The sequence below is a fragment of the Morone saxatilis genome, unplaced genomic scaffold (genome assembly GCF_004916995.1).
Source record: "Morone saxatilis isolate NCDOM2014 unplaced genomic scaffold, NCSU_SB_2.0 Contig19, whole genome shotgun sequence".
In the NCBI taxonomy this organism is placed as follows: Eukaryota; Metazoa; Chordata; class Actinopteri; family Moronidae; genus Morone; species Morone saxatilis.
In genome coordinates this window covers 20,722,804-20,729,523 of record NW_023339751.1, presented here as the reverse complement: position 1 = coordinate 20,729,523, position 6,720 = coordinate 20,722,804, and the positions used below count along the sequence as shown (strand labels likewise).

General features: G+C 37.1%; 1 pseudogene; it reads right to left on the bottom strand.

The window, feature by feature from the left end:
• Positions 1–1,693: 1,693 nt before the first annotated feature.
• LOC118329625 lies at positions 1,694–5,150 on the bottom strand (annotated as a pseudogene).
• Between the last annotated feature and the right edge of the window lie 1,570 nt (positions 5,151–6,720).

Here is a 6,720-nt window from a genome sequence, read left to right as displayed (position 1 = left end):
CAGTGCGAGGATTTGAGCGACTTTGAGGGCCAAATTGTGATGGCTAGATGACTGGGTTAAAGCATCTCCAGAACTACAGCTCTTGTGGGATCCCGGTCTGCAGTGGTCAGTACCTATCAAAAGTGCTCCAAGGAAGGGAAGACGGTGAACCTTGAAGGCTCATTGATGTACGTTGGGAGCAAAGGCTGGCCTGTGTGGTCCGATCAACAGACAAGCTACCTGTAGCTCAAACTGCATGCAAAACGTCTCCATGCTGGTTCTGATAGAAAGGTGTCAGAACACACAGTGCATCACAGATTTTTGGTCTGGGGCTGCGTAGCCGCAAACCAGTCAGGGTGCCCATGCTGACCCTTGTCCGAAAGCAATGGTAAAAAGTGACCTGGTCTGACGAATCACATTTTCTTTTACATCTTGTGGATGGCTGGGTGCATTGCTTACCTGGTAAACACATGGCACCTGGATGCACTATGGGAAGGTGGAAGCAATGTGATGCTTTAGGCAATGTTCCGCAGGGAAACCTTGGGACCTTCCATTGATGGGGATGTTACTTTGACACGTACCACCTACCTAAGCATTATTGCAGACCATGTAACTCTTTCATGAAAATGGTATTCCCTGATGGCAGTGGCCTCTTTCAGCAGGATAATACACCATGCCACAAAGCAAAAATGGTTCAGGAATGGTTTGAGGAACACAACAATGAGTTCAAGGTGTTGACTTGGCCTCCAAATTCCCCAGATCTCAAGCCAATCAAGCATCTGTGGGATGTGATGGACAACAAGTCTGATCCATGGAGGCCCCACCTAACAATTTACAGGACTTAAAGTATCTGCTGCTAACCTGTTGGTGCCAGATACCAAAGCAGAGGTCTAGTAGAGTCCATGCCTCGATGGGTCAGGGCTGTTTTGGTGGCAAAAGGGGGACCTACACAATATTAGGCAGGTGGTTATAATGTTATGGCTGATCGGTGTATATACATGCACACACAACAATATGTTATTATATATTATAGAAAACTAGTAGTGGTAAGCGAGGATGTGCCTTCCCAGTAGTTGTGGTGCTAAACCAAAGTCTTAACTGTTGAATCCAGGATGAACACCCAAAATCATAAAGGTAGCACACATAGATTTTCAGGAAAAAAGTTAACTAATATCAACTACACCAATTTATTTTGGCCATGTCAGAAATAATAACGTTTTGCCTTCATGGCCTTCATCAGAGCATATTATAGAAAACATTATGTAAAAGATATAGTAATTAAGGCCAGTTTATAGGTGGGTGGACTTCATCAGTAACCAGTTGAGGTTAGTAAAAACACAGCTGCTTTCTCATTACTGAAAAAAACATCCACAGTAGCAGTTTTTGCTGAAACATCACATAAGACAAAGATACAAAAGAAAATCCTTCATGAGGAACTCATTCTCTTAAGTCACCTAAGTTCCTCTTTAACTACTTTAGCTTTCACCAACCAGCAGTGATAATCTACATGTGCTAATCATTTAATTGTAGATGGGGAATATGACTTGGTCAGAAGACTTTTTGCTTCCCTGTAATAATCAACTTTCAGCTAACAAACCAATAAGAAACACATTTTATTTACATTTGTTGAAGCCATCACAGTCAACCAGAACAAGTTCACCAAAACATTTCCCAGCAACCAGTTCTCCCACAGCAGAGTCAAAACAATGCTTCCTTACATGAAGCTGACTGTGTAAATGTTGTCATCATTCATACTGGTAAACTGCTGATATCATTGCTGTCCATTCTGCAACAACACACAGAGGCCAAAAGCTTGTCTATGGTCCCTTTCCTCATGAAAACATACAGAACTAAGTCTGCAAGAGGACTCAACCTAATGAACATGACATACAGGTTTCTGAAGGTGGCGTTATTTCTTGCTCCCTCTGACAGGAACCCAATGATGGTGGGCAGGAACAGCAGTGTGTAAATAAGCAGCACCAGGACCAAAACTCCCACAATTCTTCGTTTTTCATCAGAGGGGACTCGGCTGGCAGACAGGGCTTTGAGGGTCCCACCAAGGAAGAATATCAACAGTGGGAGGGGAAGGAGGAGGAAGACGGCAGAGACAATTTGTGGCACCTTAGAATCAACTTTGGCTAAGAAAGTGAAGAAAAACACAAGAGGAAAAGCCCAGACCACAACACAGACCACCACAGAGGTTTTGATGGTTCGTCTGAAGCGGTACGGCACCAGCGGGGAAGGCGATAACCAAATACCTGTAATACAAGATGGCACATAGTCTTTGAGGAGCTTCATTCTATAGTAAATACAATGGTCACAGACACAGAAGTACTACAGAACATACTGGATAGACAGATAGCTACCTTTCCAGGTGCGATACACACCATGAAGAAACATGGCCCAAGACAGAAAGGTAAAAAACCTCTTACAGTTTTAGAAAATCTTCTGATCCTCAGGTGGGTGCCATCCAACGATCATGCAGCAGAACTGGATGAGGTCAGAATGAGAAGGTTTGGGATGACCGTAGATCGGAGCAACTGATCATTTGCACCTGCAGGAAACGAAGCAGTTGTAAACATGTTCTGAACTCCACCTCCCTTCCCAAATATGTCATCTTGCTCTGACCAGCCAATTGCAGTTATTTTATGTATTTTTCATCAAACAGTGCTGTCAGAAATATCAGATAACTGACCAGTCACTGCAGTAACAGGCACAGATATAACGCACCCTCTCCTCTTTGCATATGCATCTTTGTTTTAGTGTTAGATGCGGAATCTGCTCATAAGCCAAATTTAATCCTGAGGCTAATGACAATGTTATTAGTTGCAGGTATTAGTCGTAAACCAGAGTATTGGACAAATTAATAAGTTTGACCTGATGATGGCACTAGATGAAAAGTCAGAGTATCAACAAAGTTATTAACTATTAAAGTCGGCACCAATGAATGTCTGGTATCATCTTTTATCACAATGCCATGCAAACAGCTTCAAGGCATTTCAGTAAAACCCAAAAACATCGACTTTATAAGTGTGCTGATGGAAAGGTCCAGTGATGAAAAAGGTCAATAGGTACCATCGTCTGGGAACCATGAATGTCAAAAATGTCCCACTTTACCAATTGTTTTTTTTACTTAATTTGACGACTGTTTTCTTTGACAGTTTAAGAGAAAGCTGACAGTGTGTTTATGTTTGGGTTCAACTAACTTCTTCCTCAGATCAGATATTTACATAAAGGCAGACTGTACAACATACATGAGACCAATAATAAATAAAACTCTTAATGTACATACCGAGAATAAAGAAGCATAGATGCCACAGGTCAAAGGAAGACCGATGACAAATGATATGTATGTCACCGCATATCTGATGGATTATACTTTGTCAAAATCATTGCCCAGGAGGACGCCGTGATGTTGCTGTAATTAAATCTGTTTGTCCTGTGCATTGCTTGTTATGTTTGAAATTCTTCATTCTTCAGACGTGAAACCGTGTATTATCATCTGTTATCACATTATTACAAAAGGAACAGACTTTTTAATATCTCCTAACATCTGATCATGTTATGTCTTCTGCATTCCAAACCGTTTACACACATTAAATCAAGGTCAAAGTAGTGCATTCCCTGGTACTTACAGTTCCTTTTTTCTAAAGAAGAGAAGAAGATGCCAAGTTTCCTACTCATGCCTTGACATGCACTGATATTTGCCAACAAACATGCTTTCTACTGTGTTTGCGGTTCTGAATGCTTAATGTTAAATTAATATTGTTGTGTAATATAAATGGATATTGCAGTAAGACAGCTGGTCTCAATCGCGTTGCCGATAGTTAGGTGGTTATATTATAACAGTTCCAGAATGTTCTTGCCATTTTCACTAGTTAATAAAATATATTTAAATTAAACATTATGGCTTTTATGTTTTCATGGGTCTTTTTTTTTTTTTTGGTAAAACAGCTGGTGGATATAGTGTATATAGGTGTTTCTCCAAAAACGGGTGAAGGTGTCTAGAAACCTGAAAAATACACTCTCCATGCTATCGTAAAATCATAAATAAGGATTAATAATGAATTTATTAATGTAAGATAGGCTATTTACATATTCTAAATAGATCTGTAGTTCAAAATATGGTATAGTCACTTTTTATGAGGACTTTCTATACTGTGAAGGCATTGGATATGAACAGTTTGTAAGGGTTAAAGTATGTTAACAAACAGCATGATAACATGAACAAGCAGTTAGGTGACAGCCTGGAGGTGCTGCCAGAGATATCAACAGACAAAAGCAACTAGTATTGTTGTATAAAACTGTTAAAAGATATATAGGCCCAATATGTATCTAAATTAAAAACAGATCAATACATAATGCCCTTTAAAATAAGAAATAAAATATTCTAATTGTTATTTGAAATTCAATAAAAAAAGAGGAATTTATCATTATTGATCAATGAATTATAGTGATAAATGAGGTATCACTGAAACATTTTGGTAATAATCACAGGACACAAAACTACATTTGCGCCTCATTTCTTCTTATCAAAGATTTTGATACGAAGGCAGAGCACTAGTTGTTTTTCCTGATGATTGCACAAGATGAAAAGTCATGGCAACACAGTTAACCCTAACCCTAACATTTTAACATCTGGGTAACATGGATGTTTACATTTCTTCTATATTGTTTCACACTTTACTTGATAAAATATACTGTAAATATTGCACCGACAAACTTGAACCGTATTTTTTTTTTAAGTTAAAAAAAATAGCCATTAACTTTAACAGTTGAAGAGAAGACTGGGATGGAGCCACATATGTAAACTGCATGTGTTTAGTTTATTCAAGGAGTAAATTATTCCTGTAAATTCTTGGCCTTAAGAACACTTCATCCCAGCTCCTGAACACCAAGCCCCAAAGTGAGATCAAGATCCTTTACAGAAAGACAGCACAACAGATACAAGACACAGACAGTAAATAAATCTATCTCAGTTATAATGTACATACCTGAGAATAAAGAGCATATATGGCCACAAGGATCAAAGGAAGGCCGATACCAGTTATAATGTATGTTACCACATTCATGATGAATTCAATCTCTCCGTAATCATCACTGTCGAAGGTGCTGTTGCTGTAGTCATAGCTGTTGGCCTGTGAGGTGTTGTAAATGTAGAAATCTTCCATTTTTCAGTCAAACCTGTAGTTTGAGAGAATGTTTAATAGCTACTTAACATTATCAGCGTGACACAAGAAACCACTCACAATAATATCAAAAACTGCTGTTTCTTTTCAGTTTCATGTATTTATAAATTTGAAGGCGTATGTAGTTCTTATCATTCTCTGCATGTGAGAAAAATGTAATGTCAAAAAATTCACCTTGTTGAAGTGAATAAATATGCTTAGAACCCCCCCTGCTGGCCAGTCTGAAACACAGTGGAGATATTTCACTTTTTGAAAACATCTCTGATAACACGGTTTCTTCTCAGGTGCTGGATCCATCATTCTGCTGTGGCTGAAGCATTAAGGTTATGCTAAAACCGAAAGATTAACATAATTTTACGCTTAAGTATCCTGTCATGACTTCCTGCCATCATCTCACGTAAAGGTATAGAGGAGAACATAACTAACCATAGAAAATATGGTGCAGAAAATAACAAAAAAAATAACAATGAAATATGAATAATAATTATACATATAAAGTAACATTTTCTCCACTTAAAACATATATATATATATATATATTTGTTTTAATTTTCTTCAGCGCTTAACATAGATGCTTAGCTTCATTTGAATACTGATTTTGATGTTCTGTGCACTCAAGAGCTGAGACTGAAAACAAAGGAGGATGTTGATGATGTAATGAATCTTTGGCATAAAGGTAAAAGTGTTATATCTATTGGTGAGAGCAGTGCTGACGGTGTTGGTATTTTCTTTAAAACTCATGATGTGGAGATCATCAGGAGAAGAGACATTATTCCAGGTAGACTGCTGATGTTGGATTGTTTTTATCAGGGTGAAAAATATCATATTATTAATGTTTACACTGCTCCAGAAGTTGGATTCAATATTATATTATGTGGAGATTTTATTAGAGTAATTGAAGAAAATGACAGAGCCAGCAGCACAGTGTCTAAACTGAGCTCTGAGGGGAAACTTTTAAAAGAAATGTGTGAAGAATCAAAGTTAACTGATGTATGTAGAGCTGTTAACCCCTTTGGAACTTATTTTACTAGGTTTGATTCAAAAACCAAAACTTGTATTGATTGAATATACGTATCCTCTAATTTTAAAGTAACTTCCTACGGAACAGTGTTAAATGATTTCTCCGACCATCTTTTAGTTAAAATCTCTTTGTCATCTGGAGCCTCAGCCTATAGAGGCTTCTGGAAACTTAAAAGACTCAGACTTGATAACTGAATTAAAACAGGAAATACATAAAGTGATTCAATTAAGAATCTTAACAATAACCTACACTAATTTATGGGAAATACTCAAAAATATAATCAAAGATTTCTTTAAATTTAAAAGTAGAGAAATAAATAAACTTAAAAATGTAAACCATAATTCCTTAATTAATCAATATATTAGTTTGAAGCAGAGGAAATCTATCTATTAACATCTATCTATTATTATCCATTATAAACTTAAAAACACAAATAGATAATGAATTAGTATATAATATACATAAACAATCAGAAAGCGATAAAAGAGGAAACGTTGCTCAAGCTATAAAATCTAAAAAAATAAAATCAAA